This window comes from Mixophyes fleayi, chromosome 8 (genome assembly GCF_038048845.1).
Source record: "Mixophyes fleayi isolate aMixFle1 chromosome 8, aMixFle1.hap1, whole genome shotgun sequence".
NCBI classification, from domain to species: Eukaryota; Metazoa; Chordata; class Amphibia; order Anura; family Limnodynastidae; genus Mixophyes; species Mixophyes fleayi.
In genome coordinates, this window is record NC_134409.1 from 100,051,538 (window position 1) to 100,062,638 (window position 11,101).

General features: G+C 41.7%; 1 long non-coding RNA gene across 1 annotated transcript; it reads left to right on the forward strand.

The window, feature by feature from the left end:
* The first annotated feature begins 329 nt into the window (after positions 1-329).
* LOC142100148 (uncharacterized) lies at positions 330-8,802 on the forward strand. Its single transcript, XR_012678739.1, has 2 exons — positions 330-796; positions 8,288-8,802. It is a non-coding gene; the product is annotated as an uncharacterized LOC142100148 (long non-coding RNA).
* Positions 8,803-11,101: the final 2,299 nt, after the last annotated feature.

The following is an 11,101-nucleotide window of genomic DNA, read 5'->3' on the forward strand; positions in this document are numbered from 1 at the left end:
CCATCATCATCATCAACCATGAGGCACTAGTAAGTAATACTGCTACAGACAGACCTATTTATGTCTCTGTGCAGGCCTGCACCATTCACTAAATACACCAACATGTCCTTACTGTACTCAGTCTGCATTTGCATGTCCCTTCTCTCACCTGTTCTGCCTCTCCAGCCATAAGGAGGCGCAAGTACCAAATCTTCTTACGGATGCAGGCATACATCTTCTTTTTGGCATGTGCAGTAAGCACTAAGCAGATAGGCTTACACTCAACTCTGCATGAGTCCCTGAATGTACAGGGACTTTGTTGGCTTAAGTTAAATGGGAGAAAAGTTAGGAGGCAAGCAATCAAGGGTTAACAATATAGTTACAAGGGAGTGATAACAATGTTGTATTATATTATGTGATGCATAATGCTAGGTCTGACCTCAACAGCACATTAATTTACCCTGAGCAAGTATATTAAATGTCCCTATAGTCACTAAGATGGTGAGTGTACTCAGGTGCACTCAGATGTTCACTAATATGGAAGACAGAAAGCAAGATGGTAGAGTTGGAGGTTATAATGTCAAGGACAAACAGTGAAGGTCTAATCTAGACTTCTGCTGAATAATCTTTTTATTAAGTTATTAACTGTGTGTTTGCGTTACAGACTCCAGATTCAGCTTACATTGACCTAAGCTTAGAGATTGACCGACTTTGTGCCTCTAGTAAACCAGGTGTGAGAATTGGATCATCTAAGGAAAAGTGCAGGCTTCTCCAGAGACCTGTATGTTCCCAAGTAACTCCATGCTTTAACATCCAGGTAGACTTGCAAATATATAGAAATCTGAATGTGATAACAGCCAGGCTGCACTCCAAATAAATAAGTTTTGGACACTGGTGTGTAGATAACATACACTTTAGACGACCATTTCTAATGCTTTAATGAACACAGCAGCCTTTAATGAAAGAATTTGATTTAACTATGTTTTACTAAAAATGGGGTAAAATGCACCAGAAATAAAAACAAAATCATAACTATCACTTACCAGAAAGCGCACAATAATGATAGAATGAAAAGTTGAGAATGTTGATCTTGCTGTCACTGAAAATCACTGCATTTGGCTTAATTTTCTTACAATTTTCATACTATTATAATATCAAAAAAATTATTTAATAATTTTACATATTCTAGGTATATTCTCCGGGATACATACTGAGCCTGATTCATCAAGGCACTTATCTACTGACTTTGTGCGTATCATATGTAAAATGACTCTGTGCATGCCCAGAACTGGGTCATATGCAACTAAATGCAGCAACATTCAATGCATCTTCATATACTTACTACAGCCTACAAATTCTTGGCGGGAGCAGGGAGGGGACCGGGCAAGTGCCCATCGTCGATGTACAGTAAGGACGTGCCAAACTCGAGTGCACGCAGCCATGTCAGACTCAAGCTTTAAGCATCTCAAAGTTACTTCTTTTTCTGCCATATCTCTTGCTCCAGCTACAGGGCTAGTCTAAGTGCAGAGTACTAGTCATGACAGTGTCGTATGCATGCTATAACATGTGTTTGCAGTCAAGGGTAACTGTAAAAATGTATTTTATATTCAGTAGACATTAAAATCGTCCGAATGAATGAATTTAGTGGTGGTGTTGGGGGGGATTTTATATATATATATATATATATATATATATATATGTTCTGTCATTAATACTTTTATTTTTAACGGGTGACATTAATTCAATAGGGGTTTTTTTCTGTGCTCTCCTTTGAGAATGTATTATCCACATAGGCATTTGACGTATCCTGCAGTGTCTTCAGATACGTTCCTTGTTGAATTCTAGAGTATACATAGAGAAATTACATCATTCTATGGGGAGACGTATGTGGGGTTAGACGTGTGTGATTTCTACACTAAGTGGGATTTTCTCACAAAGTGGACGAAAATGCACAGTTAGACAACACAGTTGGCCAAACATTGGACTACATTTGACTTGATTTTACTCCCAGCAATAAGCTGCATCTGCCACAGCCTATTTCTGCACTACTTGTCTATTTATATGGAAGACTGCTAAGAGGTAATTCTTAAAATACCCTTGCTTTTTGCTTTTACCCCTTTTATCACAATGTTTCACAAATTGCTTTTCTTAGTCTCATTTCATGGCATGATCTTTAGGACTGTGTCATCTTTCACCCCTCCACCAACACACCAATTTGTTCATATTGCACCTGCATTACTCCACTCACCTCTATTTAACACCCATGAACTGTTATCTTATTTATTATCTCTAACAAGTACAGCCTCCACCTGTCGCCAGAAAATAAAAGGCCACACATCTTACAATCCCCTTGCCTATCTTTCGCTCACTCTGCTTCTATTAGCTGGTGATATATCACCTAATCCAGGTCCCCCACACTCCTCACACACACATACATCTGAGCACTACCGTTCTATAGCAAACCTCAAACACATCACCTGTCTCCCCTCTCTTCCCAAGTCCTTTAAATGTGCCCTTTGGAATGCACGCTCTGTTTGTAACAAACTTACCTCCGTTCATGATCTCTTCCTCTCAAAAAACCTCAACCTTCTGGCAATAACAGAAACATGGCTCATGCAATCAGACACTGCCTCACCTGCAGCACTTTCACATGGTGGCCTCCATCTCACCCACACCTCCAGACCTGAAGGCAGACAAGGAGGTGGGGTTGGACTACTTCTCTCCCCACAGTGCACATACACAGTTCTACCAAATGTCCCATCACTCACGTTCACATCTTTTGAAGTACATGCTATTCGCATTTTTAATCCATTCTCCCTACGTGTTGCGGTGATCTATCGTCCCCCTGGAGCACACCAACAATTTATTGAGGATTTCTCTGCATGGCTCCCTCACTTCTTATCTTCAGACATCCCCACCATCATCATGGGTGACTTCAACATCCCCATTGATAACCCACCTTCCAAAGCTGCTTCCAAACTACTCTCTCTAACATCCTCACTTGACCTCTTCCAGTGGATTGAATCATCTACTCATAAGGATGGCCACTGCCTTGATCTTGTTTTCTCTAGACTATGCTCAGTTTCTAATTTTATTAATACACCCTTCCCCCTCTCGGATCATCACCTTATCAGCTACACTCTCACCCCCACTGCTCTAACCTCTCTACTGTCTAACTCAACCAAGCCTCCTCATACTCGTAGAAATCTTAATTCTATTAATCTTCAACAATTTTCCACCTCTCTCCAACACCTTCTCTCCCCTATCTCTACATTCTCATCCCCTGAGATGGCAGTACCTCATTTTCACCTAACCTTAGCAACGGCCCTTGATCAAGTGGCTCCAGCGACACTTCATACTACACGTCGACTTCGATGTCAACCGTGGCACACCAAAGCAACACGAAATCTTCAAAAACTGTCCCGTAAAGCAGAACGTCACTGGCGTAAATCTCGAAGCTCTAATGACTTCTTCACATATACTTCTGTCTACCACTCCTATCGAAATGCTCTGGACACTGCAAAACAAACATACTTTCAATCTCTTATCTATGCTCAGGCTTCTAACCCCAAACGCCTTTTCAATAAATTTAATCATCTTCTCAATCCTCCCACCCCGAACCCTCCATCTACTATCAGTGCTCAGGATCTTGCTTCCTACTTCAAGGACAAGATTGACAAGATCAGACTAGAAATGGTATCCTCTTCCTCAACAAGCCATCAGCTCATTTCCTTCCCACTACCCTCTGACACCCTTTCTTCATTTGACCCCACAAATGAAGAGGAAATTTCTACGCTCTTCTTATCTTCCTACTCTACCTCCTGTCCTCTTGATCCTATTCCCTCGCAAATTGGTAGATCCCTGTCTTCTGTGCTCATTTCACCTCTAACTCAAATCTGTAATCTCTCACTCTCTACTGGCATCTTTCCATCACTATACAAGCATGCAGTGATTACTCCTATTCTAAAAAAACAAAACTCCGACCCAAACTCTCTCTCAAATTACCGTCCCATCTCTCAGCTCCCTTGCCCCTCCAAGCTTCTAGAGAGACTTGCCTACACTCGCCTCACACGCTTTCTTTCCGCAAACAACCTGTTGGATCCTCTTCAGTCTGGCTTTCGTTCTCAACACTCCACAGAGACTGCGCTGACCAAGGTTGTTAATGATCTGATCACTGCTAAGACTGAATGCCATTACTCTCTCCTAATTCTCCTTGATCTCTCGGCTGCATTTGACACCGTTGACCACTCTCTTCTCATACAAACGCTGCAATCCCTAGGTCTTCAAGACACAGTTCTATCCTGGTTCTCATCTTACCTCTCTAATCGCTCTTTCACTGTTAATTTCTCTGGAGCCACCTCTGCTCCGCTTCCCCTATCAGTTGGAGTACCACAAGGCTCGGTGCTAGGTCCTCTGCTGTTCTCTATCTATACCGCTTCTCTTGGAAATCTAATAAGTTCCTTTGGCTTTCAGTATCATCTCTATGCGGATGATACCCAAATCTATCTATCCTCTCCTGATATCTCGACATCTGTGTTATCCCGTGTAACTGACTGTCTTTCTGCCATTTCATCTTGGATGTCCTCTCGTCAACTCAAACGTAATCTTTCTAAAACAGAGTTAATAATATTCCCACCCGCCAACAAGAGCATACCTGACATTTCTATCTCTGTTGATAACATGACCATAAATCCCACCCCACAAGCTCGCTGCCTAGGTGTAATCCTTGATTCACGCCTATCCTTTGTTCCCCGCATTGACTCTATATCTAAATCATGTTACATACATCTAAAGAACATTTCCAGAATCCGCACATATCTCACACAAGACACTGCTAAAACCTTAATTCATGCACTAATCATCTCCCGCATTGACTATTGCAATTCCCTCCTTACTGGTCTTCCCAAAAACAGACTCAAACCCCTAAAATCTATTTTGCATGCTTTGGCAAGACTGATTTTCCTTGCAAATAGCTATTCCTCTGTTGAATTACTCTGTATGTCTCTACACTGGCTGCCTGTCTTCTACCGAATCCAATATAAAATACTTTTACTAACCTACAAGGCCATCAACAAAGCTGCACCAACATACATCTCCTCTCTTGTCTCAAAATATCTCCCAACTCGGCAACTCCGTTCTGCAAAAGATCTGCGTCTCTCATCCACCCTCATTACATCCTCCCATTCCCGGTTACAGGACTTTTTTCGGGCTGCACCCACTCTATGGAACTCTCTCCCTCGCACAATAAGACTCTCCTCTGTTCTACAAACTTTCAAGCATTCTCTGAAAACCTACCTATTCAGACAAGCTTATAATATTCCTCAACCACCATCTTAACCTCACTACCTTTAGCCTGTTACACAATTTCACAGAAGACAACTACCCCCGGACCAACATTGTTGTGTGACAGGATCATTTAGCTTATAAGTCACCTTACCTTTGCAGTCTGGCTGGGCCAAGATGCAAAATGTATACTTAACCTCATGTGTCAATCTCCCATTGTCCCATAGATTGTAAGCTTGCGAGCAGGGCCTTCTCACCTCTTTGTCTGTTTTACCCAGTTTGTTTATTAGTTTATTACGTTTGTCCCCAATTGTAAAGCGCTACGGAATATGTTGGCGCTATATAAATAAATGATGATGATGATGATGATCATCCGCACAGAGTTGGGATATTCCTCATTCCCACCCCATAAACAGTATTAGGGTGAGAGAGTGCTCTTCCCATAAATAAGTATAGAAGAAAAAGAGAAAAGAATAATGTATTTACAAAGCACTCCTATCCACTTCAATCTTGATAATAAAAAGTTTATTGGGGTTAATACCTTTATTAACTATATAATATTAAAAATAACCTATCTCTGAAGCATATTAATATACCCTAGGTCTATAAAAGTGAAATATAATAAAAAAATAGAAAGAATGTGAACAAAAAGTAGAATAGTGTTTACAATATAAACCGCGGAATATGTAGCCAGTAAGTGGAATCTGTCACGGGCACTAGGAGTTTTTACCCAGGGATCACCAGGTGATAGGCTTACCAGAGCAGTATAGATGGTAATATGGTGCTCTGGTAGCAGGGTGATCACGGAACAGGAAATAGCAGATGATGGAGATGCTCAGGAAAGTCTATGACTAGCAGCACTGGTAATATGGATGTAGAAATACACGAGGAACTGTATGGACAAAGGACACGTGAAGGTAGTCAGTGGTCTGCGGTAGCAAGTTGTACCACTGCTATAGTGAGGAGGAATGTCCAACAGAAACGAGGAGGTGATGAGAGTCAGCGGTCTGCGGATAGCAAGTTGTACCGCTGTCTGAGTGAAGGAATGGAATCCACGTGGAGGTATCCGGGGAGTCAGTGGTCTGCGTTAGCAAGTTGTACCACTGCTATGTGAGAGGATACTGGAACAGGTGACACAGGAAACAGGGATCAGTGGTCTGCCACTAGCAAGTTGTACCACTGAATATATATGTGAGGAGGAGCACGGGGAGAGACTGCAATACAGGAGATACACGGGCACCTTAAACTTGATCCACAATAACATGCACAATATATTAATGACTGAACAGCACTGCAATAATAGAAAGTCACTTGAGGTAATCCGGCACAAGATAACACAGTCAATGATGGCAATAGTCTCAGCGGATAGTAAACTCCAGAGGAGAAAAAACTCAGTCCAGCAAGATATGCAATACACCAGCACAGTCAATGAGAAGTATGCATACCGTGGTTCAGGAGCAGGCTGTCAGACAGGAGTGCAGAGATACCTGAACGGCTGGAGGCCGGCAGGATGCGAAGTCCCTGGAGGGGTGAAGCGGTAATCAAGTAGGTGCAGCGCACAGGTAGGTAGACCAGCAGGGGAACAAATACTCAGGAAGCAGTAGTATGTAGGACTGGACTCCTGGAGGACCCTGAAGAGTAGCGATGATCTAGATGAGATGAAAACAGTGAAGCGCAGATCCGATGCAGACTGGCGAGTAGAGACCAGCGGGAACACGGAGAAGCATGGAGAGCGGGTCAGCTGTAGTAGAACGAGTAGAACTGAGAAGTAGCAGCAGCAGGACTCTGCAGATACACGGAGGTAGCGGATGGCAACCAGCAGGTGCAGCAACGATGAAACACGGGAGAGCAGAGCTGAGCTGGAACTGTTGAGCACGGAGAGTAGCGGATAGGAATCAGTTGTAGCAGTCTCGAGGAAACACGGGAGAGATGAGATGAGCTGAAGACTGAAGCGCACGGAGGCAGCGGATAGGAATCAGCCAAACAGTCACGATGAAACACAGGCGAGTTGAAGTAGATTGAAGACTGTAGTGCACGGAGGCAGCGGATAGGAATCAGCTAACAGTCATGAGGGCACACAGGTGAGTTGAAGTAGATTGTAGACTGTAGTGCACGGAGGCAGCGGATAGGAATCAGCTAACAGTCACGATGATACACAGGAGGGTTGAAGTGGCTTGAAGACTGTAGTGCACGGAGGCAGCGGATAGGAATCAGCTAACAGTCACGATGATACACAGGAGTAGAAGTGGTCTGGAAACCACAGGGGTAGAAGTGGTCTGGAAACCACAGGAGTAGAAGTGGTTTGGAAACCACAGGAATCAGCAGCGCTGAATACACGAGGAAACACCTTCAGAGGCTCATGGGAATGAGACTCCAAGATCAGGCAACATGGTATTGACCACAGGTGCTTAATATAGGGAGTGTTGCCTGATCTGCCAATTAAGTTAAAGGAACAGGTACTGAAGGGTTAGAAAGGGCTGCGCATGCGCAGACCCTCAGGATGGAGGACGGCCACGGTTCCTAACTATACGGGAAGAAGCACTCACAGTCCGGTGAGTGACAGAATCTAAGGAGCAGCCGATGATCACTATGTAGATATTTATCAGTATATGATCCTATTGATATCCATTGTTAGTATAAGATACCAAGTTCTCAAACGGCAGTCAGGCAGTAGAGTATATTAATATGCTTCAGAGATAGGTTCTTTTTCATATTATATAATTAATAAAGGTATTAACCCCAATAAACTTTTTATTATCAAGATTGAATAGGATAGGAGTGCTCTGTAAATCCATTATTCATTTCTCTTTTTTCTTGAATTCAGGAGTACACAGAGTCACTTTACGTGTGTTTTAAAACAAACGCAGCATCTGTAAATGTGAGACGTTACATCTTCTTACAAGGTTCATATATACCATACTGCTGCACAATAAACCTTGTTTTTAATTTCATTAAACTCATTTATGTGAAGGTATTTTTACGCCTGAAATTGTCCTATAATATAATAATATGTTGTCTTATACAGGGCTATCATAAAGAACTGGATAGTCATCCAAAAATGAATACTTTGCCATCCATTGCACCCAAGAACTACCTTATCGGTCAGCAGACAGATTATGACATGAATTCAAACAGTCTACTAACAATCTGCAATAAAGTGTTACGTCGGAGGCAAGAAACAAATCACAGTGTCAGATACCCATCATATGACAATCGCAGCCAGAAGATCGGTGACTTCAGAGCTGCAAATGTCAAAAAGCCAAAGACCCTGCCACCAATCAACTAGAGGATTTAGCAATATAAAATATTAAAAGTTGGATCATAATACAAAAAACATGGCCTTTGACAAAATCTGTACTGTGTAAATATGTTTTGTATACATTCACAATACCTGACTAAAGTCATTTACGTTGTACCTGTTAACTGGAAATAGTTGCACCAGAGAAGGACAAATGGATCTGCACCTATTATCAACCTTCATCTTCTACATTTGTGAACTAAGAATGTGTCCAACTACAGAAATATCTCTTTTATATCTCAGATACACAAGCGCTTTCTTTATTAACACATAAGGTATTGTGTTATATATATGTGTATTTTTGCTATATGTGCGTCATTTTTAATTATTCCGTCCTAATCGGTTTATATCTATATGTTTCACTATGATCTCTATGTTTTTATAGAACATTTACAATTTTTCTGACCTTTTATAGGAAATACTGAAAAAACTTGTGAAGAAACTGTGCAGTAAACATCATACAGGTTCAATGATTCATATAGGAAATAGGGACAAGATAGGTCTGTTCTGTAAATAAACATTATAGAGAGCCTACATTTTATATTTACAAGAATAACAAAATATCTATATCAGTTGAAAACATATAAGTGCTCTAAAAACACAGACTATTATTATTATAATAATACTGAATTAAAGTGTATTTCCAAACTTGGCAACAATTAATTAAAAGCACTGTGAAAATAAACAAAAATACATTTACCCCCAGGTGTTTTAAGTAGTATCATAGTCCGGGTTGTACAAGTCGCCGGAAATCGGCGAGATGACAGCTTAAATTTAAAGCGGCGCTGCCTTCTAAAGGGAAACTTCCCTTTACAAGGCAGCGCCGCTTTAAATTTAAGCTGTCATCTCGCCGATTTCCGGCGACTTGTACAACCCGGACTATGATACATTTACACCCTGATATGTTCACACTGGGTCGTGTCATTTTCAATGGCAACATCACCAAAACTGTCCATTCCGAGTCCCAGTTTGTATTTTGCACATTACCAATTGGTATGCCACTATAGTGATCACACAACAACTTAATGTAATAGAGTGCAATATAATTATATAACCTTAGAAATTGTAACTCAGTCACTGTAACTGTAGGAATAGCATCAGTTCAGCCACATTTCCAAAGTTTTGGTGATCAAGCTTACCTTTGTTTACTAAAGCTTATGTAAAGGCTTGTAGAACAAGTAGCAGTAAACAAATATGTCCTGGTAAAAATCATCTGGTGGGTTTCTTGTATGTTATCTGTTTTGAGTAAACTCGGATCAAGGTTGTCTGATCACCATCTGTAGTCTGGCACAGTCCCACATATACAGGGGCGGGCTGGCCCGGGGGGCAGGGGGGCATTGGTCCCCCGGGCCGCTCAGTTTATCCATTGTTAGGGCCGGCCGGCCACCCAGCATCCCCCTCCCCCGGCTGCACTATAACCTAATTATTACCGGCGGCCGCATCACATGACGGGCGCCGCTAATAATGTCATGTGACGCGCCCACCTCAGCGCACAGGCGGGCGCGTCACATGACACGCGATGCGGCCGCGTCATTGATGACGCGGCCGCATCACGTGTCATATGACGCGCCCGCCTGTGCGCCCCCCCGGGCTGCATCTTGCCAGCCCGCCCTGCACATATATGTAGTCAGGAACCTATATTTTCACTTCACCTGTATTCAGTCACAGTCCCACATACATAAGATCTGGAACTTGTATGATCACAAAGATCCACAGCCCACAATATCTTGTACAGCAGAATATATTACTTGGATCGCTACAAACATTGTTATGAGCCTTTATTTCTAAATTGCCAACATATTACACAGCACTGTACATTAATAGAAACAAATTACATGCAATATCATTAAACAGACGGTAAAGATGGCCATGTCCTAGGAGCTTACAATCTAATAGGTGTGGGGATCAATTGATACATAAAACAATTGTACCTGGTGGCAGAAAAAGTGTGTTTGGCTATGGTAAGGCAGAAGAATTATCAGCCACTAATACTAAATCAGCCATTGGCAACTGGCATTGATGTGCAGGTATGCATGGTGTGATAACTTTGAAATATGGAAGGACAATGGAAAATGGAGATATGAAAGATGAACTAATCTTTCTAGAAATATTAAGACAGTCAGCTGCTGGCAACCATGACTCTCTTTCTTCTTTATCATCTGAACCTCCTTCCTCATCAGATTCTGGTGAAGGCTTCCACTTTTGTGCTTCATGGGCACTCTTGTGATTATCTGTTATTTTGGAGCTCAGAATATTTTTGGTTTGGTCCATTGCAGGCTGGCATAGCCTAGTGCTGGTTGAAACCTTATTCTTAAAATACCTATTTATTCAAAATTATATTCACCTATAAATGAGGCTTAAAAAGTAACACCTAAGAATATTGCAAGACATGATAAGCAATAACTAACATATAAAGAAATAAACCAATAAAGAACGGTGCTGAGACCAGAATTATATAGCCAGTTGTTAATTGTTCATTCACACCAAAAACACTTCCTTCATATGATGCGGCAGCTTTCCTTCAATACTTCGGATGGTAAA